Source organism: Lissotriton vulgaris, chromosome 6, assembly GCF_964263255.1.
Source record: "Lissotriton vulgaris chromosome 6, aLisVul1.2, whole genome shotgun sequence".
Lineage (NCBI taxonomy): Eukaryota > Metazoa > Chordata > Amphibia > Caudata > Salamandridae > Lissotriton > Lissotriton vulgaris.
Genome location: NC_141694.1, coordinates 85,833,214 through 85,858,372, shown reverse-complemented (window position 1 = coordinate 85,858,372; position 25,159 = coordinate 85,833,214). Strand labels below are relative to the sequence as shown.

Below are 25,159 nucleotides of genomic sequence, written 5' to 3'. Positions count from 1 at the left end.
GACCTTCGTAAAGTGTCTGAGAGTGTGACTACCACTGAACAAAACATGGACACTTGCAAACAGAGGACCGCTCTCTCAGAGACGCGGTTCTCGAACTGCAGAAAAGGGTGATGAAACTGGATGACCGGGCGGAGAGGCCATGTAGGAATAACCTACAATTCATGGGTTTCACTGAGAAGGTAGAGAGACCCTCAGACGAGTTGTTCCTAGAAGAATGGATTTGGTCTGTCCTATCTCCTAAAAGACAAAAAATAAATGTATATTACATGAGCGCACAGGGCACTGGTACCCCCACCTAGCACGTCGCCAAGAGCTATCATTGCCCAGCTTATCAATCACCGGGATCAGGACACTATCCTGCAAGCCACATGTACCAATGGGCCTTTGCTCTATGAAGGTCACCCCATTTCAATGTATCCTGATAACACCAGATCAACTGAAAACGTTCCTCAGGGTCAAGCAACGGCTCCAGGACCTTAACCAGAAATGCAGCCTTCTCTTCCATGCTAAATTGTGAGTTGAATTCGAGGGAAAAGCTTGGTTCTTTTTTTTCGGCTGCAGTTGTAAGCGACTGGCTAAGTTCCCAGGGACAGCTGGGTGCCTGTCTGGTGCCCTCAACGGAGTCCTCCCATTTGACAGGGTCTGGCATATCCACCCGTGATGGGGGACAACTGCAGCAATGGAAACCCCGGAACAGAGAATGGACGGATCTGGGTTTGCCCAGATGGGACGCTGCAGGTCTCAGTGACTGTGCCAGACTCGGATGGCATGACTCCGGACTAGGTGATGGGACCCAGGTCACCTGAAGGTGCAGACTGTTAGTGTGGCAACACATGGCCATCCTTGAGAGGCCCAGATAAGTGAGATGCTGGGACTGGAGGCCAATGGCAGGGGTGCTGATCTGTTATGGAGGAGAGACTTTTGCGGGGTAGCTATATAAGGGGCTTTATCCTTTACATGTGAGGAACATAGTCAACGGGGAGCTTGCTTCCCAGCCCTCTCCCCCAGAGGTTGATAAAGGAGTAGGGAGCTGGAGGTCTTGGCTTTGCACCCCACCGGTTACTCAACCACTAGAGTAGCACTAAGCTTGGGGAGTGCTATACCACACAACGAGGAAAGTATTTTGGAAAATCACGATCTGAAGACCATGGTAATGTGGGTGTTCGTTTTCTTTTGTTTGGGGATTAATGGGGTCATGGGGCGGAACATGCAATTCCTTGCTCTCTGTGATAATGGGGTGGAAGAGTTAGTGGCACTACCCAAGGGGAGGGGGGGGGGATGATGTGTTTGCGCATGAGGTAACTGTTTTGAAAAGGTTTGAATTGTTTCGAATATCACCATGTCGAATTGTAATATTAGCATTGCTGAAGAGATCCCATTGGGTACTGAAGTGGCAGGGTTGGGAAGGAAGGAGGACACCACTACTGCTGCAGGACTCATGGCTTCCTCTGACATGTGGAATGTCAGGGGTATAGCAGCATTTGAAAAACAGACTAGTATGGGCCTATCTGAAACGTTACGGGGTAGCAATACCATGCCTGCAGGAGAGACAAGTATAGGGGGACTCACTACCATGTATACGACGGAGATGGAGAGAGCAGCTTTATGCTACCTCTTACTCAGGGTTTGCGTGGGGGTTCTGATATGGGTGGCTCAAGGGGTCCCTTTACAATACCTACACCATGTGGTGGATCCCGAGGGGAGACATGTTGTTCTGCATGGTACACTGGAGGGACCGGAAATATGTATCCTTAATGTATATGCCCCCAATACCGACTGTCCGGCATTCTTTCCAGCAGTGCAGCCCTCTATTTAGGAGCTGCAATAATTATGGCAGGCAACGTTAAATGCGTGTTGGGTGGGACATTAGACCGAGATCCTCCTCACGCGCATACCAAGCCCCGACTGGCTGGGACTCTAAGGGACATTTTGCAGGGCATGCGGTCTTGTGATGTCTGGAGGAATCATAATCCTACAAAGGTTGTTTTCCTGCCACACCCCAGCTTATGGTACCTTTAGCCAGTTAGACTACTGTTTTCTCTAATGCGAGCTCTCTCCTAAGGTGGCAGGCATAACTTATTTACCCAGCTATCTCTCCGATCACTCACATTTATTCTTTTTTTTTTTTAACATTTTTATTTGCATTTTATTTTGTAACAACAGTACAATCATGTCATCATTGGTCATCACACCCTTCCCCCCAGCCTCCCACCCACCGAGCATCACCATTAAAAGCAGTATAGTCTCATTCAGAGCAGGTATCATCGCCAGACCAGTCTCCGGCCCAGGTCTGTATTGCCATAGCGGGCTACCTTACGGTGTGCCTATGCCCACTGTCGCACCCTCTCCCCATGTCCACTTTTATATTCCCCCATCGAGTCCACGATATTTCCGCCATTTACTCCAGACTCTGCCAAATTTCTTAGGGCATCCCCTAGCCTTGCATGTGACCCTTTCAGCTGCCATGTATAGATCTAAACCTCTCCGCCATTCTTCCAGCTGCGGTGGCGCGGCTACCCCCCACTTCTTTGCCACATCTCTCTTAGACCACCACCAAAGCCAGGAACGTGCGAGATCCACATCGTAGGGTCTCGCGGCAAGGGAGTTTCTAGCACCTCCCCCAATTCACTCAGGACCTCCGTCCAGTAGGCTTGGATTATCGGGCATGACCAGATTATATGGTAAAAATTCCCCTCATCTCGTCCACATCTCAGGCAGATCAGGTCTCCAGCTCTCCCCATTTTATGTAAACGTACCCTATCAAAATAAGTCCTATGAAGGACGTTAAATTGGATGAGCCTCAACCGGGATTTAATAGCTACCTCTCTGGGATGCATGAAAACTGTATCCCAGTCCACCGTATCCATTTCTCCCACATCCCCCTCCCACTTGCTTCTAAGTGTACCCAGGTCCTCGGGCATGTTATACATAAGTGTCCTATATGTGAGCGATGTAGGAGAGTAGGGTCTGCAATCCTATGGTCACCCCAGATTTTTGCTTTTTGCTTCACTGGTTTACGACTTTCCCTGGCTGTGGGCCTGCTAATCAGACCCACAGCCTCGCTGTTCTCTCTTTCTCTAAATTGACACACATGTACTTTAGGTGTGTTTATCAATTGGTATTGGGTCACTCTTGTAAGTCCCTGTACAGTGTACCCTAGGTACCCAGGGCCTAAGTGCACCCAAGGCCTACCAGGGGCTGCAGCATGTATTATGCCACCCCTGGCTGGCCATCTAAACGGACACAACTGGCTGGTAACACAGCTGGGGCAATGTGGTGTAATCACCCTTTGCTGTATATATAGTATACCTATATCTAACCCCAAAATGGACACATATACTCATATAAGTCACTCCTATGGCAGGCCTTAACAATCCTGGAGGTAGAGTGCTTGGTTTTATGTGAGATGGTGCTCTAGCATGAGCTGAGCCTGTCTGCAGCTTACTGAACCATGTCCTTATAGCTGTTCCATGATAACGCTATACCATATACTCTTAAGTGCATTATAATCCTCGCGGTTATTGCTAACTTTGGCATAGCATTATCAAAACATGTCGAGCAAGGGGTCATACGCTTTGGAATACTACCCCCTTGTCAGTTCTGGCGACGGGGGTAGCATTCCACCCTTCTAGAAGGATAAGACATGTATGTAACTGTAACCCCGGTTAAAGTTAACCAGAGCCTCAGCATCACAAAATGGATGCTGCCACCATAGACACAAGTCTGACCTCCTGCTGCTGGGAGTCCTTCCAGCGAGTGAGGCCTGGACAAAGGGTTTCCTGCCTTGGGAGGTGCTAGCACCACCCCAGACAGGACTTTGTGTATTGAGGTAGGGAGGGCTGAAAGGAATGAGACATGCCTGGGGCACACAAGGTGTCCCTGTGCATACCCCGGTTCAAACCAGTTGCTGGGGCACTCCAGCCCCAGCTCTGGCGCGAAACCTGACAAAGGATAGGGGGTGTAACCGCCCCCCTTCCTTGTCCCACCCATGGGAGGGACCTAGTCGCTAGTACAGCCCCCTTTAGCAGGATAAAGGTAGGAGCTGGTCCCATTCCAAATTGGATTATCCTGAACAACTACGTTCTGCTCCACAGAAGACTGAAGAAATCTCCCTTGTGGCCAAGGAGTGACCACCCTGCAACTGCAGCCACCATCAAGAGTCCTAGCGGTTCACTTTGTCGTCCTTCCTGGCGAAACCAGACTTCAGAGTCCGACGAGACCCGGACTTCCAGACCTCAACTCACATCTGCAGCACAGCTGAGATCCGTGGGTGCGACGAGACACGTGGGACTGGCCATCTTGAAGAAACTGCACTACGCTTCCAGCATGACCTCTGAGGCACCCTCGAGTGAGTGCTTTGGGGATTGAGAAGCCCCAGCCCCGAGCAGCTCCTGCACCAAAGACCAGCCCTCCAGCATCCACGAAATCTGCGTGCGGCACTTCTGCTCGTTTGCTACTCGACGTGTTGTCTGGTCACTTGCCGGCTGGCTAGTGGCCTCCTAGACGACGAAACCTTGAAACTACACCGCTGGTCTGGTTGCTCCAGACTGGCCCTTTGTTCCCTGCAAAGGAGAAGCACCCCGGACCCTCCTTGTCCACACCAGATGCTATCTTCACTCACCGCGTGGGTTGCCTTTGCCAAGGCCTGTTGACTCCGACCCCGGAACCGACAACGCCGACAGCGAGAGCCTGCGTGGGACAGCTCGTGACTCCATCCTGGTCGTCGACAACGCCTCCTGGTCCACGTGGCTGCAGAGTCAAGCGTCACCTCTTCACCTGATCGCGACAACATCATCTGGTTCCTTCCTGGTGCCACTTCGGTCACTGGCTAGTGACTTTGAACACTGTCCCCTCTGCTTTCAGGTCTCCATCTTCTTCGATCCGCCCTTGGATCACTCCGGATATCTTCCTCCTGGTCGCCTGCAGCATCTTTTCTCCTAGGCTCCTTGACTTCAACGAGGAAACCCGACACACTTTCACACCTATGCACCCGCAGCCCGTGGGTGAGGTAACAAGAGCATTTCGGTGCTCATAGGTAGATTGACTCTCCTAGTGTCCAGGTATCCTGTAGTTTTAGTCTCAACCAGTCGGAACTGTCCTTACTTACCTATTTTGTAAATTGTTTGTGCCCATTGTCTTTGCGTTGCAACCCGCGTGTGTGTTCTAGCACTGCACACACGTCCCAAGGGCCTCCTTCTCCTTACCTAAGGTTAGGGTAATGTAGCCCCAGCGATTCTACAGTCTCCGGGCATACTCATTTCTTCTATCGTTCTACTTAACCCATTTACTTAGTATATGGTTTGTCGTGCCCCTAGGGCACCATTGTAATTGTGCGACTTACTGTATTTTTCTGAAGAGTATTGTTATGTGTTTTACCCTCTGATCTCATAAAGAGTTCAGAAGTGTTTGTTAGTAATAAATATATTTTCTATTTTCATAACAACCTGTGTGGTGTCCTTTCATCTGGTATTCAAGGGGTTATATGTGGTAAAACAGCTGGCTTCACATGCCAAAAGAGTTTAGCCTAAGACTGCTCTGTCCATGCTTCCATTAGGATAGCTGGTCTATACGGTTGACTTACAGCCAATCCCCATAAGGGTTGTTTGGACTGATACAAGGTGATCACTAGAACAAGGGAGCATCATATATCAGGCCAACTTCTCACAAGCGATACCTCCCTTTCCGGAATTTGTTCCTGTAGGAGGCAGCCCTCTAAAGGTGCATATTCAGGGAGTGTGTCCACTGGGATCCCTTCCGCCCGCCAGGCATGCCTCAATTGCGCATATTTAAAGTATTGAGTGTGGTGCAGGACAAAGTCCGCCCTTAATGCTTGGAAAGATTTCAATTCCCCTTTTGCAGTCATGTCGCCTAGCGTCGAGATCCCAATGTCGTCCCACCTCTTAAATCCTTTCAATTTATTACGTTCCTACAGCCAAGTACAGTGCCATAACAGTGTTTGTCTGGTGGGCCTCTTTTCCCAGCCTATGGTCTTGGTCGCTTGGTTCCAGACCGTCAAGGTAAGTCTGGTAGCCGGCAGCAGTCTCCCCCCTCCCTCTGCCCCCATAGAGATAGTAGTTATATGGACGGTTAGCCATTGTGTGCCTCTCCAGTGCATATGTGGGGTGTAGAGCCAGGGCATGGAGCCAATCGTTAATGGGCGCCAAGTGTTCTGCCCAATAGTAGGCCTCGATGCTGGGGCGTGAGATCCCTCCACTGTACTGGTGTCTTTGTAAAGTCGTTAGTGCCACCCGCGGGTGCTTACCCAACCAAAGAAAGGTTCGTAACTCTGCATTCATCTCCGCGAACACCCTACGGGGGAGAGGGTCGTACTCATTCTGAAAGGCATATAGGAGCTTGGGCAGCGTCATCATTTTAAACATGGCCGCACGGCCCAGGATCGTAAGGGGAAGCAGGGTCCATCTGTTCGCATCTTCTATAAAATTATGTACTATCCGTCTTATGTTCTTGTCGTAGGAGCGGCCGCTATTGAGCGTCACAAACACACCAAGGTAAGTAAAGCCCTCACTAGTCGTCTGAAGCCTCTCTGGGAGGCCCGTCCATTGGTCTTGTCCCCTAGGATCGTATAAGACGGACTTATGCCAGTTTATCCAGTACCCTGCGTGAGCTCCGTACCTCTCCAGCTCTGAGAACAGTGCCGATATCGTAGTTTCTGGGTGCGTTATGTATAGAAGGACATCATCCGCATAGAGAGATATTTTTTCCTCTGCGGTATCTGTCGACCTTAGTTGAAAACCTTAATCGTTAGCGTAAAAAGGAGGGGGGACAGGGGGCACCCCTGTCTAGTCCCTCGTCTCAGCGGGAAATCCCAGGATAAAATCCCATTTACTTTAACCTTGGCTCTAGGATCCGTGTACAGCAATTGGACCCACTTCCGGAATTTGGGACCAAAACCAAGCCGCACCAAGACTCCCTCCAAAAAAGGCCAGTGGACGGCATCGAATGCCTTCTCGGCGTCCAGAGATAGGAACCAGTGAGGGTCTCGTCTATTGCCTACCTCCTGTAACCAGTTGTGGGTCCGTCTGAGGTTAAATCTAGTGGCCCTTCCCGGCAGGAACCCGGTTTTATCCAGATGTACTAGTTCCGGAATCACCTTCCGCAATCTGAGGGCCAAAATGGCCGTCAATAGCTTCACCTCTATATTTAAGAGATACGATTAGCATTCATCCGGTGGTTTACCTTCCTTGTAAATCGGGATTATCGTTGCCATGCGGAGATCCGGAGGTAGTTCCCCCTCTTGAACTGCCCCTTCAAAGAGTCCCAGCAGATGACGGGCCAGTAAGTCTGCTGTTCGCTTAAAAAACTCTGCCGGGAACCCGTTCGGGCCAGGGGATTTTCCCGCCCACAATTTAGCTAGGGCGGTCTTAACTTCGTCTAGTGTGATTACGGCCTCCAGGTCGCCGAGGTCTTCGTCAGCCAGCACCGTGAGTCATTTATTGCAGGGCCTCGTCCTGTGTCCCTAAGGCTCTTGCTTCATAAAATTGTTTGTAGTGCATAGCAAAAGCCTCTGCAATCTGAACGTCTGAGCTCGTCAGGTTTCCCTGGGTGTCCCGAACCTGCTCTACCCACCTGGCATCTCTTTCCTTTTTGCTGAGCCATGCCAGCAACTTTCCCGATTTGTCCCCCACATCATACAAACGGTGTAACGTTGCCAGCGCCTGTGTTTTGGACTCTCCCGTTACCATGTCCCTATACTGACATTGAACATCCAACAGCTTACGAAGGGACCCCAGGGCTCCAATAAGTTGGTATTCCTTTTCCAGTTCCAGTATCTGGGTCTCCAGCACCTCAATGTCCCTCTGGACTTTCCGGGTCTCCTCCGCCAATCTATTCTGTGCCCTATCTCTCAGGACCGCCTTAAAGGCCTCCCAGAAGACCACTTTTGACGAAACTGACCCCTCATTTTCGGCTATGTAGTCTTTAATATCGGCCCTGAGGCCCTTCAATATGGCCTGGTTCTGCAGGTCCCATGCGGACAGCCTCCAGGACCCTTTTCTCCTTTCCTTCCTCCTCCCCACTTGCACCAGGAGCGGGGAATGATCCAAGATCCCTCTGGCTCTTTATTCAGCTAGGTCGTCTCTCGTCAGAACATGTCGGGCAAGAAAAATATACTCCAGTCTAGAGTAGACCCTGTGGACGCTCGAAAAAAATATTTAGGCCCTGACGTCCGGGTGTAACCATCTCCAGACATCCGTCAGTCCCAGCGTAGTAATCATCCTAGAAAGCAAGGTCGGGGTCTGGTCTCTGGACCGGTCTCCTGTTCTGTCTTGACCAACACGTCGTTGAAGTCCCCCTTCCCCCTACACCACCCCCCCACCCCAAAGACCTGCAGTGTATCTGATGAATTAAGGAGGATATCCGTTACCCCTCTCAGTGTAGCTGCCTGCAGTTTAGGAGGGGCATTTGCCGAGCCGAGCGTGTACTGCTGCAGTCTCCAGGTGCCCCTTACTCCCACAAATGTCCCCTGGGGGTCCGTCCATACCTGCGCCACCCAGAACGGTGGATTCTTTTTAATTAATATGGCCACCCCCCTCGAGCCTGTAGTAAATCCCGCATGTGAGAGAACTTTGTACTGCCCTCTAGCCAGAAAGAAGCATTTAGTGCCCTGAAGGTGTGTTTCTTGTAATAGGATTATGTCCGGCCCCACCCTTTTCACATAAGCATTCACTAGGCCTCGCTTAATCTTACTTCCTAGACTATTCACATTCCACGTTAAGATCTTGAGCCCTTCCAGATCCTGCAGTACCTCTATATGTTTAACCGGCATTCTGTCTGAAATTCTGGTATGTGGTGCATAATCTCGGACGAAGGTGTGTGTGACCTTTCTGACATGTCCCGCTGCCTCCCCCCTTCCCCAACTCCCCATCCCACCCTGCCCCTCCATTCCCCATCTGTCTACAGCCCTAAACATTCCCAACTTTAGAACCCATGAAACTCCCTTCAGCCCCCCCCCCCCCCCACCACCCTACCTCCCTCCCCCGGCAGTCCCCTCCTCGTCAAAGATGGGATAGAGGACTCACAGACGGAGAAGGTCTGTTGCCCTCCCAACCCACTCCAAACAATTTATCTAGCAAGTACGGAAAACAACAACTTCTCCCACAGAACCCACTGTCAAACATTCTAGTCAAGAACTGTGAACACAGTGGATATAGGGTGTGAAACAACTTGCGTGCTTCCGGGCTGAGCCGGCATCTCGTCCATCCCAGGTCTCTCTCAGTTCATGCGTTGGAGTCTGTAATGTCCCCTTGCGAGGTCTGCACCTCTTTAACTGCTTCTTTCTCCAGTTCATTGATAGAGGACCAATCGGTGCATCCGCTGGTGGAGGCGAAGTCCTCACCTCCGGAGGTGACACCTCCGGCGTCCTCTTCTCCCCCTTCCGATCGTGCATGCCCAGCCAGCCAAGCAGCGAAACCTAGAACTCGCCTGACCTCCGATGTTGAGAGTATTTGATCCGTGCTGTCGTGTGCTCGTCGGATTCTGTGTGGGGTAGGGCACCGCCGTCACCCGCCTGGAACCCTGTGTTCTCCGCTGCCTCTGCATCTTCGTTGTCTCCCACTGGGTCCTGGCAGCGGTCTCCTTCTCTGCCGCCCCCCTCAACTCTCCTTCGCGCCTTCGAAGCGGTGGACGCTCCTCCAGCCATTGCCATGCATCCTCCGGGTGGGTGAAAAAGTATGTCTTTTCTTTAAAGAGGACTTTGAGTTTGGCCGGGAAGACAGAATGTATTGGAAGCAGTAGGAAAATGTCGCTTTAGGCAAGGTCTACAACAGCCATGTGTGCAGGAACTCCACCATATTGGACCCTTCGATTCCCTCCCTAAAGCCCACAAAGCTGAGGTTGTTGCGCCGGGCCCTATTTTCCGCATCATCTACCTTCCACTGTAGTTTATGCGAGGCCTTGAGCTCCTTCACGTCCTTCTACAACGAGTGGATAGTGTCCTCCGCTTCCCCCAATCGAGTTTCCGCCGTGGTCACCCTCTCCGTGAGATTGCGAAAGTCCTGGCGCAAGAGCGTTACCTCGGAGCCCACTTCCCCGATCTTGCCTCCAGGGCCGCCCGGGATGCCTGTATGTCTTCTCTAGATGCCTGGATGGCCCCCATCAGAAGAGCCGTGTCCGAGCGTTGACTCACGGCCTCCGCGCCTGTTGGTGCTGTAGTGGGCGCCGACGCATAACGATCCAGTGTGCCATGACGTGGGACCCTGGGGCCACTTCCTTCTTGCCCATCTTGTCTGTCTGGGGCGGCTACAGGGTCGGCGACGGCTCAATAGGGTACTTCTCACCTCCCTAATGCGGGATCCAGGGGCCCGTTCCTCCGCGCCCCCTTGTCACTGCTGGCCCAGCTTCTCTCCACCAAGCTAGGCACACGCGGCTCCAGGCGCAGCAGGGTCTCAGGCGCCCCCGCAGGGTCAGCGCTGGCGACCGTCCGGCAGCCCAACCAGCCATGTGTCCAAGGCCGGGGGGGAGCAATAGGCGGCACTCCCACGGAAGGATGTCTGGGCCCTGGCTGAGAGAAGCGCTGTCCTCACCCTGCTCTTCGGCCGGGCCCCACTTACTAGTGTCCGTAGGCGCCCCCTGTAAGCCTCCGACTCCCTTAGTGCTGATGCTCAGGCCTCGCCTCTGCCGGGCCGCTTCCCGGGGGCCCAGGTCTGGTGAGTGTGCGGTAGGCCTCCCCCGATGTGGGGGTTGAGCTGCTTCGGCCCCGGCGTCTCTCTCAAGCCTGGCCACCGGCCCGCTGTCATCGCGATGAGTCACTCCCTCCGCGGGGCGCAGTGAGGATTCCCAAGCACCCAGCGATCCAGTCTGGCCAAGCGGGTGTTCCGTTGCGCTGTGCCTGCGCCCTCTGCCCGCCGGGCCCGCCTACCCAGGAGCAGGCCCTCGCCTCGGATCCCGACAATCTCTCTGCCTCACTGCGCTTCGTCTCTGGGGCCTCGGCGACACTTTGCCTCCCCAGTGGGACGTCCTGGTGACCGGGTCGTCTGCCTAGTCAGGCGGCCTCCGGGCGTGCTCCTCGCGGCTCTGTCGCAGACCCTCAGGGCGCCGCCATCTTGAAGCCTCCTTCGCCTGTCTCTAGGGAGCCGCCGCTCACCGTCAGATCTAGGAGCTCCGCAGACCCCCTCAGCAGCCTCACCTACGTCCACGGGCCTACGGGACTCTCCGGTTATCTGTGGCGGCAGTTAGGGGACCTCTGAATGTCCATAAGTAAGTCAGATCAAGTTGGCTCACCGGAGCGCCACTGGTGTGCGACTTACTCGGCCATGCTGTTGGACAGGCCCCACTCACATGTATTCTTGAGTCTTGGGGAGCCCTGGGGCGTCCAGCGATACCTTTGTGCCACCTTAGGGCGGAGGTTTTGTCGGATCCCCACTTTGCGGCTGCAGTATCGGATGCCCTGTTCCAGTACTTCAAGGACACTTGGTGGTCAGCTTCAACACGAACAGCTAAGTGGGAAGCCATGAAGGTAGGTAGTCTGTATTAAAACAACCATTTTGTGGAGGAGTGGCACGCTGGCCGAGAGGCTCTATTAGAGAGCTGGCATTGGTTAGAAACATTACAAATACGGCGTACCAGCAACGCTTACATATGGAGGGAGACGACTAGTGAACTGGAAGAAACATGTAACACCTATCGTACAAATTCATGGCAGTAATGGGGAAAACGTGTATACCCAACAAACGATCCTTGAGGTCCAGGCTACACATCTGGCCAACATGTTCGGAAACAGAGGCCCCCCCCATTGCAAGAGAGGATACAAGATTTTCTAGCCTTGGTGGAGTTACCGTGGCTAGATCCGGAGGTTGGGGCCACGCTCTAGGTCTAGACACCTTAAAACAGCTAAAAGGCCTGGGAGTGATGGCCTCCCAGGCAGAGTTTTATCAAAGACTTGCTCCTCTGCTGGTTGACCACCTCTCGGAGGTGTATAATGAGGGACAATCTGTGCCAGCTTCTATGCGGGAAGCAGTGGTAGCCAAGATTCCAAAACCGGACAGAGACCCCCTGATGCCCAGCTCTCATAGGCCGATCTCGCTGCTGAACTTGGATATGATAATCCTGAGAAGAATTCTGGCGCCCCCGCCTTTAAGCATAGATAAGGCCGGCTTCATTCCGAGGCGTAGCACCACTCATAACCTACCGAGCTTGGCACATGTCTAGCATGCTCCCTGCCTCATGGAGGAGGATTATGCCCTGGCACTGCTCAACAAAGAGCAAGTCTTTTACTCTGTGGATTGGTCATACATTTGGTTGGTTCTGCAGTGGCTTTAAGTGTGCTCAGGTTTCCTCAAAGGGGTGCAATTGCTCTATGCTGCCCCGGCTGCCCGCTTAAGAATTAGGGGACAATTATCTACATCATTTGAGTTGGGCCGGGGGGACCTGTCATGGGTGACCTCTGTCACCACTCATTTTCGTAGCGGCTATGGAGCCTCTGGCAGCCGCCCTACGGAGACAGATGGCTGCATGGGGGATAACTCTCGGGAAGATCGAGCATGCGGTCTCCCTGTATGCCAACGATGCCCTAGTATATATTTGACAGCTGGACCGAGCAGTCCCTATCCTCCTCAAGGTGGTGCAAGGGTTTGGGGCGGTCTCGGGGCTCCATATAAACCCTGGGAAATCTAAGCTGGTCCTGGTGGGGAGGCTGACGGAGAAACTAATGGAAGTGCTGCACAGGGTGGGGTTTCTGTGGGTATCTGAGGGGACTAGATACCTGGGGATCCAACTGGTGACTATGCCCCCTTCATATCTGGATATGAATATAGGAAGAGTAGTAAAGGGTATATGAAAGCTCCATAAGATTTTGGAGGAACTTACCTCAGTCCCTCATGGGGTCAATAGTTATTGTACAATGATTATTCTGCCTCAGTGCTTATAAATCCTGCAGCATTCCTTGTACAGAATCCCCAGGCAGTATTTCCGAATGATTGATGGTCTGTTGGTAGATCTCTTATGGGGCACAAAACGTAAACGTGTGCACCTAACAACACTACAGAGGACATGGAGTGGAAGGGGGCTTGAGGTGCCCCGCTTGGAGCTCCCAACTTCAACATGCAGTCGACTGGCTGGATGACGACGCCAATTGGGAAAAGCAGCGACTGGCGGGCATGTACGGGGAGTGGTCCCTATCGGTGCTCCTGATTCTCTGTACCGGTGTTCCCGCTACCCCCCATACATTGTCCAGCACATGGCTGCGGTGTGGGAGTCCGTGGTTCATAGAGTAGCACAACGCTCGCCAATTGCCCTACATATGCCATTGTGGGTGGTGAAACCCTTTCAGCATATAGCGGATTCAAAGTTGGAGCGGAATGGCAGGAGGGTGGATATTAGCGGAAGTGAGATCTATGTGAAAACAGGTGCTTTATAACGTGAGGGGAAGCAGAGGTCTCCTTCGCACTAGGGACCGGGCAATTCTTACAATACGAGGTGATCTCTAGCGTAGCCCCTGAGCTCTGGCCATTATTCTGGGGAGGAACCCCCCTTGCACCAACGTGCTGCTGGTAATGCATTACTTGGCCTGGGGATGTCGATTGATATCTCATCTGTATCAGGCGTTTCGAGAGAATGCCCCAGGGCAAATTGTACTACATAAATAGAGAAACTCTCACAAAACAAGAGTGGCTACGAATACATGAGGGAGTCAGGAGCGCCAGCTCTTACATGCTGTTTAAATTCGTTCAATATAATTTTCTACATCCGACTTACTTTACCCTACAAACACTGAGGAAGAATCTACCCAGACCGTTTGGGTACATGTCCCACGTGTGGATGCAGGTGATCCTACCTGCTGGTAAATGGGACGGGGGCTAAGGGGGCTGGAGTTCAACAACCCTCTGATACCTCCTGTTTAAAAAAAAATCTGTACTCCTGAAAAGCCAATAAAGTTATTTGAAAGAGAAAAAAAACAGGATGAGTCAAGAGGCCACATCCTTGTACCAAATGTTTGTAGCCTTTAATCTTTTAGCCAAGAGGAGGGTGGCAATGTGCTAGGAGAGAGGGGTGGGGGGGCTCGACATTAAGACTAGCTGGATCAATGGTTCTGTCTATTACAACAATATGGCGAGTACATACACCCCACTACATCACCCCAAGACATATAGGAGCCCTCTCAAGCATTACCTGAGCTGAGATGCTATCTCACAGAAAGAGCATTCACCTCAAATATGCCACTGGCGGTGGTGCTCCCCTCCACTGAGGCTGTAGATGATGGTGTTGTGGGGAGAATGATCTTTCAGATTAATTTTCTCAGCTACATTTGTGACAGGTCTTAGTCTGTGGGGACCTGGAGTGGTAGTCTGAGGAAGATTCTGTGAAATGTTCCCTCATCTTCGTAGGTTGATGCCACTTTCACATTATAGATACTGGTACATTGCTACAGTATTGACAGCAATGCATTAGCTTGCGATTTCTATCGATGTCACGTTAAGTTACTGTTATTTTTATCTGAAAACATAAATAAAAGTTTTACAAAATCTTTAAAAAAAGAAAAAGCAAAAAAAGCTATTTTCTTGTACAAATATATTTCTTTTAAAATTGCTCTGCAACACGTCATGCCCTGCCCAGCCCACAAGTTTCCTAGGCCCATGTGCTGCTCGAGTCCATGTTTTTTTTAGGGTGGGTGGGGGGTCGGTTCGGGACTTCGGGTTAATTCTGGTACTTCTAGTCATGTATATGGCATTATAGAAGAAAAATAATAAGGACTACCACTTCCAGAATGAATAAAACACCAGCCCTGGACAGGCAGTGAAACTTGGCAGCTGTGTACGTACGTATGTGCACCACGTGCTGCGCCATGTCTGGAGCGCATCTCTGAGCATTAGGAGCCTCGCCATACAGTCTGCATGCGCGCCAGGAACCGGAGGGACTCACTGAACTAAGGCCCGGGTCAGGCAGGTCTATGAGACGCCTCATAAGTCCAACACCTCAAGACAATCCACGAGCAGCGCGGTAAGGGGCAGCGGGTGTGGGCAGTGGGGGGGGGGGGGGGGCGGGAGTTGGGGCAGCGCGGTATGGGCAGCGCGGGGGGGGGGCAGGAGGGGGGCAGCGCGGTAGTGGGCAGCGGGTGTGAGGGGCGCGGGTGTGAGCAGCGCGGGATGGGGGCGCGGGTGTGGGCAGCGCGGTTCTCTCTCACCAGAGCAGTGCGCCGGCCCCAGTCGAGGCCTCCACGGTCCCACAAGCGGCGACACCCAGTCTTCAGTGCTTCCTGAGAGAAAGTTTCGACTTTGCCTTAGCCACGGGATAGGCTGCGCGAGTTGCCTCGCCTGCCCCCACAAGGGGGTAGGGCTTCAGTGAGCTGAGGCAGGCGCTTTCTGTGCGGCGCCCCACAGAGCAGCTGGCCTCTTCGCTCATACACATCTGAACGCCGCCTTCTAGGAGGAGGAATGGGAATAACACCGGCGGCACGAGATCGCATGGGCCCCTTGCCCAACAATGACCCTTCGGACAACGCGTCGCTTTAAAATATTTGCTTCACTATAACTAACAGGAAGGCAGTCTGTGGCACAAAGCACTCCGGAAATAAAGTGCCCAATTTGTAGTTTATAGATCGCCTTACAATGCGGTCAGAGAATATTTGTCTTTAAAGATATTTGCATGTCGTTGAGTTGCCTATCAAGTACATGCCTCTGAAAGGCTGCAAGGCTGTGTTAAGTCAGCACGTGGTCACACATGACCATTCCCAATGAGTCTGCTTTGAAACTAACAGCACTTGCAAATCCCAGATTTGAGAGACAATGCTCGTTTATAAAAACCGGGTTAAGTACATATTCCAGATAGCCAAACACTGTTCGATAAAAGTGCAGGATAGCTAAAGATAACATGGGCCAAGCTGGCACCACTCAACTTTGGAAAGCTGGCAGCGTTGGGGAAGCAACATTGCAACATTCCCTGGAATGAGACTCGCACCAGGATTACCTCTCGCCCGCTCACCTGACTGTCCTCTAAAAATTGCCAACCATCTGGACTCAGTCGTCAGCTATCCAACAGCAATCCAACATGGGTTGTGTACCTGTCAATCACAGTAGCCAAGACCCCACGTGACGAAGTAGCAGCATTGGGCTAGCACGTCTGCCAATTTACAAGAAGAGAAGCTGGCAAAGCCTTCTGGTGTTTACCCTATAATCTCTACACCCGACACCAAGAGCTGAATGAACTTAAGGCATAGCAACCAAACCAGGAATATGAGCAGGAAAGAATGGCGTAGCCACATTATTATATGCATCTGACTCCTAGAAGTGACGGTAACACTGTAGATGTGTAAAGTTACCACACTAGCCAAAGGGCTTGGCAAGGCCATACCAATAGCAGAATGTGCACAATACAACTTCTAATAAATAACATCATTATACTCAATGTTAGACGGAGACCCGGAGGGTCAGCCGAGCACAGGGGAGAGGCCTCCGGTGAGGGCCGTCTCCAGCGATCGTACAGACAAGTAACTCCCCCCCCCCACAGATGGACACCACACCAGGATGAGTTCAACACACTTTATATACGAATCTTGAAGTACGGTGATACGGTACAGTGGGGTCAGGACACGAGGGTCCTCTCAATTCTAGTCTCTGTAGGGGAAAGGGGTAGCGGGACAGTCTTAGTACCGGTCCGGTACAGGTGCGGCAAGAAGGAAGCTCACAATCCTCGAGCTTGGGGATCTGTAAAGATGGGCCGCGGCAGCGCCAGCAGGCTTAGGTCGATGGTTCACAGCAAGGAGGGCCGCGGCAGCGCCAGCAGGCTACGATGATGGTTCACTGCGAGGAGGGCCGCGGCAGCGCCAGCAGGCCAGGGTGATTGTTCACAACGAGGGAGGCCGCGGCAGCGCCAGCAGGCTACGAAGATGGTGCACGACGAGAAAGGCCGCAGCAGCGCCAGCAGGCCAAGATGATGGTTCACGTTGCAGAGGGCCGCGGCAGCGCCAGCAGGCTTCGGAGATGGTTCGCAAGAAAGGGCCGCCGCAGCGCCAGCAGGCCTTCAAGGATGAGTTCCTCACGGTGTCTCTCGACTCCAAGATACAACTGCCTTCCTGCTCTGGAGCTGCCCCAGTTATAGGTCTGGTCTCCTTTGATGTCTGGACCCTCGCACTTGGAGGTCGGGAGGTCTGGGATGAGGGAGTCCAGACACCCAGCAGGGGGGTGGAGCCAGCGCCCGGGGAGGCCGGGGGCGATCGACACCTGGCGGAGGGGAGCCATTGACACTCCTTCTCCCATTGACCCGCCAAGTGGTCTCTTCACCCCCTGGGTGGATGGTGGTGCCTCGATGTCGGGGCCTGGCCAGGCCCAGGGTTGGGGTCGAGCCGAGGCCACGCGGCCTTGTCGTGTAGTGTCCAAAAATGGCGGCTGAGCCGGGGCAGTGGTGCAGACGGGGGCCCCGGGCCAGCCGGTACTGGGGTGTTCGGGGCTGGAGCTCCGTTGTGGACGGGTCGCGGGTTGCCCCAGTGGGTTGCCGGGATGGTTCTTGTCGGGGATACAGGGAGAACAGGGGTTCGGTCCTCGCCATGCGGGGAGGGAGCGGGCCTTCCACGAGGCCTGTCCAACATGCGTCCCCCCCAGCTGAAGGCAGGGAGAGTCACCCATCCTCTTGGGTACTCTCCTCGCCGAGGCGGAAGAAGCGTGACAGGCCGTCTGCGTTGGCGTGGTCCTGGCCTGGACGATGTTCCACAGCTAAGTCCATCCCCTGCAGGGAGATGGACCAGCGCAACAGTTTTGGGTTCTCTCCCCGCATCTGCATTAGCCATTGCAGGGGTCGGTGATCTGTTTGTACCCGGAAGTGGGTGCCGAAGAGATAGGGCCGGAGCTTCTTGAGGGCCCACACTACAGCGAAGGCCTCGCGCTCTATGGTGCTCCAGCGCTGTTCTCGGGCCAGCAGGCGTCGGCTGATGAAAGCCACTGGCTGATCGACTCCCTCGGAGTTGAGCTGGGAGAGGACGGCCCCAATTCCATGATCTGAGGCGTCAGTCTGCACTATGAACTCCCGGCTGTAGTCGGGGGCCTGGAGCACGGGGGCGGTGCACATGGCGGCCTTCAAGTTCTCAAAGGCTGTTTGACAGTCCGGGGTCCAGTTGACGGTTTTGGGGTTTTTCTTGGATGTGAGTTCTGTGAGGGGCCCCACGATGCTGCCATAGTCCTTCACAAACCGCCGGTAGTACCCGGTGAGCCCTAGGAAGGCTCGGACCTCGGTTTGGGTGACAGGTGGTTGCCAGGCCTGGATGGCAGCGATTTTGAGCTGGAGGGGGGCCACCAGACCGCTTCCCACTTGGTGTCCCAGGTAGGTCACGGACCCTTGGCCAATCTGGCATTTGCTGGCTTTGATGGTGAGCCCGGCCTGCCGGAAGGCGTGCAGGACTTCCCGGAGGTGGTGGAGGTGATCTGCCCAGTGGCGACTGTATACAGCAATATCGTCCAGATAGGCGGCGCTGAATTCTTCAAGGCCCGCCAGTACCTTGTTCACGAGTCTCTGGAAGGTAGCGGGGGCGTTTTTCATGCCGAATGGCATCACTTTGAAGTGGTAGTGGCCATCCGGGGTAGAGAAGGCGGATCGCTCTTGGGCCCCGGGGGTGAGGCTGATCTGCCAGTAGCCCGCTGTTAGATCGAAGATGCTCAAGTAGCGGGCGGCCCCCATGCGGTCAATCAACTCATCTGCCCGGGGGATGGGGTGAGCGTCGGTTCTGGTAACGGTTTTTGATACACTGGGAGGGTTTAGGGTATTCCAGAATAGGACAGGCGCACTCCCTAGTAACCGCACAGTATCGTGTCACAGAGTGTCAGACTCCAGGCAAGGGGGCGGGCGGTAATCCCTCGTAACCGCTCAAAGGTGGATTGCAAATCCACACTAATTTGTACAAAAACAACAAGTGCCCCTGCTCTAGGAAAATATCATAAAGGCTCGGTAAGTTCTGGTTATGGTACAGTAGTAAATTGCGCACATCAATAGTGTTTCAGAATCAACAGCAAGAAAGTTCAAAGAGGTAGAATCCTTGTTATAGAAAACAAATTTACCGTTTTTCGAACAACGGCACCGGGAACTACAGGAGGGAGAACGAATCTTTTCAGGTGTACCCGCCTGAATACCCGATTTCTAGCGTAACAGCTTTAAACTCTTCTCCTCCCGGGCAAGGTTTTTCCTATAAAACTTTTTAAGGAATCACCCGACTACGCTTTCTAGCGCAATAATAATACTCGTGGCCACATCACTACTTCCGGTTTTTCTTTCCAAAGGCCCTGAAGATTCGCAGTCTGTTTCCCTGCGATGAAACACGTGTTGGCCAGAACAAGAGGAACAATAAATTTGTTTTCTATAACAAGGATTCTACCTCTTTGAACTTTCTTGCTGTTGATTCTGAAACACTATTGATGTGCGCAATTTACTACTGTACCATAACCAGAACTTACCAAACCTTTATGATATTTTCCTAGAGCAGGGGCACTTGTTGTTTTTGTACAAATTAGTGTGGATTCGGGCGTGAGTCCGTATCGAGTGAGGAGAGCGGCCTTCATGTGGTCGTAGGACGTCATGTGATGGTCCAGGAGTTGCAGCAGGGCGTCTCGCCCTTCGTTGACAAACCTCCCCCATAGCCCGGCCCCCCAGTCGCTCCGGGGAATCCGGTGGGAGGTCATGGCTACTTCGTAGGCTTTGAACCATTGCTGGATATCATCGTTCCGGTAATATTCTCTGACGACATCCTTGGGGATGTGGACCTTGGGGCCCGTAGGGACAGGGGGGCTCGGGTGTCCGGGGACCCCGAGGTCTTTGTTATGCCTCCGAATCTCTAGTTCCTTCAAGTTGCGCTCATGCTCGTAGGCTAGCTTCTTCTCTTCTAACTCTCTCTGCCTTTGTTTCTCTTCTCGGTCCTCTCGGAGCCGTAAGTGTTCCAAAGTTATTTTTTGTTCCGCCAGTTTGAGTTCTCCATCCAAGCGAAGTCGAGCCAGCTCCAATTCATGGATCCTGCTTTTCTCTCGTTCTCGGGCCTCCTCCGGTGAGACACCCGGTCTTCTTTCTTCTGTCGGCGCGGGGCTGGTTTCGGGTGTCTCTTGGCTTTGGTTTTGGGGTACGGTCGTACCCGTCTCTGCCCAGGATTCTAGGGCGTGTTTGAAGTCCTCTTTCGTGCTCAGTCCTGTGGTAGCAATGCCCAGTTCTATACAGAATTGTTTTAGTTCTCTGTGGTTGTATTCTTCTAGCTTTTCCATCTGGAATTTTTCCGTTGTTCCGCTCTCTTTTGTTGTCATGGTGGTCGTGTGGTGAGTCACTCTCTGTACGATTATGCGTTGGCTCGGATCGCGCCGCTGGCCACCAATGTTAGACGGAGACCCGGAGGGTCAGCCGAGCACAGGGGTGAGGCCTCCGGTGAGGGCCGTCTCCAGTGATCGTACAGACAAGTAACTCCCCCCCCCACAGATGGACACCACACCAGGATGAGTTCAACACACTTTATATACGAATCTTGAAGTACGGTCATACGGTACAGTGGGGTCAGGACACGAGGGTCCTCTCAATTCTAGTCTCTGTAGGGGAAAGGGGTAGCGGGACAGTCTTAGTACCGGTCCGGTACAGGTGCGGCAAGAAGGAAGCTCACAATCCTCGAGCTTGGGGATCTGTAAAGATGGGCCGCGGCAGCGCCAGCAGGCTTAGGTCGATGGTTCACAGCAAGGAGGGCCGCGGCAGCACCAGCAGGCTACGATGATGGTTCACTGCGAGGAGGGCCGCGGCAGCGCCAGCAGGCCAGGATGATTGTTCACAACGAGGGAGGCCGCGGCAGCGCCAGCAGGCTACGAAGATGGTGCACGACGAGAAAGGCCGCGGCAGCGCCAGCAGGCCAAGACGATGGTTCACGTTGCAGAGGGCAGCGGCAGCGCCAGCAGGCTTCGGAGATGGTTCGCAAGAAAGGGCCGCGGCAGCCCCAGCAGGCCTTCAAGGATGAGTTCCTCACGGTATCTCTCGACTCCAAGATACAACTGCCTTCCTGCTCTGGAGCTGGCCCAGTTATAGGTCTGGTCTCCTTTGATGTCCGGACCCTCGCACTTGGAGGTCGGGAGGTCCGGGATGAGGGAGTCCAGACACCCAGCAGGGGGGTGGAGCCAGCGCCCGGGGAGGCCGGGGGCGATCGACACCTGGCGGAGGGGAGCCATTGACACTCCTTCTCCCATTGACCCGCCAAGTGGTCTCTTCACCCCCTGGGTGGATGGTGGTGCCTCGATGTCGGGGCCTGGCCAGGCCCAGGTTGGGGTCGAGCCGAGGCCACGCGGCCTTGTCAGGTAGTCTCCAAAGATGGCAGCTGGGCCGGGGCAGTGGTGCAGACGGGGGGCCCGGGCCAGTCGGTAATGGGGTGTTCGGGGCTGGAGCTCCGTTGTGGACGGGTCGCGGGTTGTCCCAGTGGGTTGCCGGGATGGTTCTTGTCGGGGATATAGGGAGAACAGGGGTTCGGTCCTCGCCATGCGGGGAGGGAGCGGGCCTTCCACGAGGCCTGTCCAACACTCAAAAGACTGGCATGATAACCTACAAATCTAGAAATTCACTTCAAATCATTCACAACCATCCACCACACCTTCATGAGTTTAACAAAAAAAAAAAAAGCACAGCTGGACATTCAAAAGCTCCTAAAATAGCCAGAAAGCTCCGACCAGTGCAATGTGGAGTTACATCGAGCAGCGCCGTTTGCAACCCAAGTTGGATTATCAGTACCAGTTTAACATGTGCATCCAGCAAAAACACAAGTCTTGTATATTTGCACAGCGCTACACTCAGCAGCAGTATAATGAAGCACAATGTGAACTTCCACTTGTAAGTATACTTCAAAAATGTGCCAGGTTACTAACACATAATTTGCAGAGGCGATCAGTAGATTTCTAAAATAGCAACCAAAATTCCCTTAAGGAAGCTCAACCATGAAGAGCTGCCCCACCTGGGCCAGGCACCAGTGAGACTTCCCAGGCAGTCTTCTTTAGACTAAAAACAAGGGTAGGAATAGAAAATTCAATTTCCCATTATGTCAGCTGTTTTTTGGTCTCGGCTAGAAATGTGCGAAGCGTGTTCTTGCCAGAGAACTATAGCGATCGTTTCAGCCGACAAAATCCAACAAAACGAGACAAGAGCTGCGCGCGCGCAGCATTGTGAATGGGAGAGGGAGCGACAAGAGCTGGCCGCGCGCACGTTCCGGCGCGCGCGCACACACACACAAGCGCGTTTGCCACCACGGTGCGAGTCGCCACTAAGCATACGGCTCGCACCGCCCTTTGTGCCCCTGAAGTCCTGAAGTGTGCGTTGTGCGAGTCTCACCCCATCACGACTCGCACATCCTCTCTGCCTCACCTGCGCCCTGGGTCACTGAGCGTACGCCACACACGGGCGCGTTTGCCACCACGGTGCGAGTCGCCGCTAAGTATACAGCTCGCACCGCCCTTTGTGCCCCTGAAGTGTGCGCTGTGCGAGTCTCACCCCCATCACTACTCGCACAGCCTCTCTGCCTCGCCTGCGTCCTGGGTCACTGAGCGTACGCCAGGCGGTGCGGGCACTGTAAGCGCACCGCCCTACGAGTCGCACCTGCCTGGTACGACTCGTACACTCACTTCGAATCGTACCATCTCCCAAGTACGCTCCAGAGTACGCGTCTCACGCGGGATGCGTGAGACTTGGTAGGTTCGTCCCTCAATCGGCGTACGAGGCGCACAGAGGTGTTCAGGCCTCACGGACATCGAGTCCCCGCCTTAGGTCTTGCCTGCAAGCTAGGGAGGGCGTGTTTGGAGCCTCTGTGTGAATAATAACAGCTGTGAGCCCGTGCCTAAGGTGCATCAGAGCTGTGTAAATAATAACTGCGTCAGCCCCGTGCGTAAGTTGCATCAGAGCTGTGTGAATAATAACAGCTGTGAGCCCGTGCCTAAGGTGAATCATCAGTGCTGTGTGAATAATAACTGCGTCAGCCCCGTGCGTGAGGTGCATCATCAGAGCTGTGTGAATAATAACAGCTGTGAGCCCGTGCTGGAGGTGCATCATCAGAGCTGTGTGAATAATAACAGCTGTGAGCCTGTGCCTAAGGTAAATGTAAATGTACATGTATTTATATTGCGCAAATCGCCCACATCGCAGGCATCTATGCGCTTGCTTAGGGAACCCGTCCTGGTATTCTCCTGTGAGATACCCCGGCAGGGTATCCACAAGGTGAAAGCCAGGCATCCCGCCGCGAGGGGCCGTTGTGGAGATTAAGCAAGCTATTGCCCAGAGTCGCAGAGTGTGAACCCGTGAGTCGAGTAGGCACCGGAGCGAGAATTATCGAGTCCGTGGAATTATTGAGCCCAACCCCCGTCGGGCCGGGGAATTGAACTCTGGTCCAGGGCCGATCTCAGCTTCTGGGTCTGCCGCCTCTAACCCCTGAGCCACACTTCTCCACAAGGTGCATCAGAGCTGTGTAAATAATAACTGCGTCAGCCCCGTGCGTGAGGTCCATCATCAGAGCTGTGTGAATAACAACTGTGAGCCCGTGCGTGAGGTGCATCATCCGAGCTGTGTGAATAATAACAGCTGTGAGCCCGTGCCTAAGGTGCATCATCAGAGCTGTGTGAATAATAACAACTGTGAGCCCGTGCGTGAGGTGCATCATCAGAGCTGTGTGAATAATAACAGCTGTGAGCACGTGCCTAAGGTGCATCAGAGCTGTGTAAATAATAACTGCGTCAGCCCCGTGCGTGAGGTGCATCATCAGAGCTGTGTGAATAATAACAGCTGTGAGCCCGTGCCGGAGGTGCATCATCAGAGCTGTGTGAATAATAACAGCTGTGAGCCCGTGCCTGAGGTGCATCATCAGAGCTGTGTAAATAATAACTGCGTCAGCCCTGTGCATGAGGTGCATCATCAGAGCTGTGTGAATAACAACTGTGAGCCCGTGCGTGAGGTGCATCATCAGAGCTGTGTGAATAATAACAGCTGTGAGCCCGTGCCTAAGGTGCATCATCAGAGCTGTATGAATAATAACTGAGTCAGCCCCGTGCGTGAGGTGCATCATCAGAGCTGTGTGAATAATAACAGCTGTGAGCCCGTGCCGGAGGTGCATCATCAGAGCTTGTGAATAATAACAGCTGTGAGCCCGTGCTTAAGGTGCACCATCAGAGCTGTGTGAATAATAACTGCGTCAGCCCCGTGCGTGAGGTGCATCAGCAGAGCTGTGTGAATAACAGCTGTGAGCCCGTGCTTAAGGTGCACCATCAGAGCTGTGTGAATAATAACTGCGTCAGCCCCGTGCGTGAGGTGCATCATCCACATTTCTCAGGTCACCCAAATTCCTGCACTCTCTACCACACTGCTTTCAAAAACAGCATACTCTTGCACACACTCTCACTGCTCACCAATTCAAAGTTTGCTAAAAAATTTATGCAACACATTGTCATACACAAAGCCAATAACTCAAACTTTAATGCTGCGAGACCTATTGCATTGTAAATGCTTGTTTTTATTTATTATTAGTACTGACATCAGCTTTCGGGTCCTAGCACAACGTTCTCCATTTAAATGGAGAGCATGTTTTATTAGAGTCAATGCAGCTTTGCCACGGCTGGTCTCCCTACATGTATGTATATCTTGACACTGGGCTGCACATGATACAACAGGAGCAACTTTCAACGGCTAGTATTGGATGGACCACAGTCCAGAATCATTACGCGTTGTGGCGAAGGTGGTTTCTGTACAGGCCCAGCATGAGCGCGCTGAGCCAGTCTGCTGTATAAAAGCAAGCATTGGCATAGCCAATAGGTCTCGCCTTTTGGACCTTATAAGTGTTTAGACATGCAGCATATTATCCTGGGTCTCTTCCTTCCCTTAACAGATGTGATGTCAAATGGGGCTAAAAGCGTTGGAATTACCTTTGAACGGTTGTCGACTTTCAATAATCACTGTTCTTGATGTCACAGCCAGGTGGAAGGACCGGCATGGACAATCTGCACTGTTACTGACATCTCCTAATGAGACACAATCATGACAATCAATGGAAACAAGTAATGTATAGTGCATATAGAATGAAATGAAAAAAAACCTGGAAGACATAGGGCAAGTGAGTCCACAGTGTACATGACTAGGGTAACATAAGATCAGCAGTGTAGAGGTGTCCGCGCACAAAACCAAACACCGTTCAAGAGTGGATGAGAACCATAGGGAAAGTATAGTCTTTAGCGGACTCAAA

At 52.9% G+C, this 25,159-nt stretch overlaps 1 protein-coding gene across 5 annotated transcripts in view; it reads right to left on the bottom strand.

The window, feature by feature from the left end:
* LOC147706838 (uncharacterized) overlaps nucleotides 1-25,159 on the bottom strand; it is a 384,044-nt gene that overhangs the window by 294,452 nt on the left and 64,433 nt on the right. For 2 of the 5 annotated variants that reach the window (XR_015296597.1, XM_086925980.1), the window contains exon 1: nucleotides 15,137-15,369. The exons of the other annotated variants lie outside the window; for them this stretch is intronic. The gene's annotated coding sequence lies outside the window, so the exon portion shown is untranslated. Of the gene's footprint in view, nucleotides 1-15,136; nucleotides 15,370-25,159 lie in introns of those variants that run through there. 5 annotated transcript variants of the gene reach the window in all.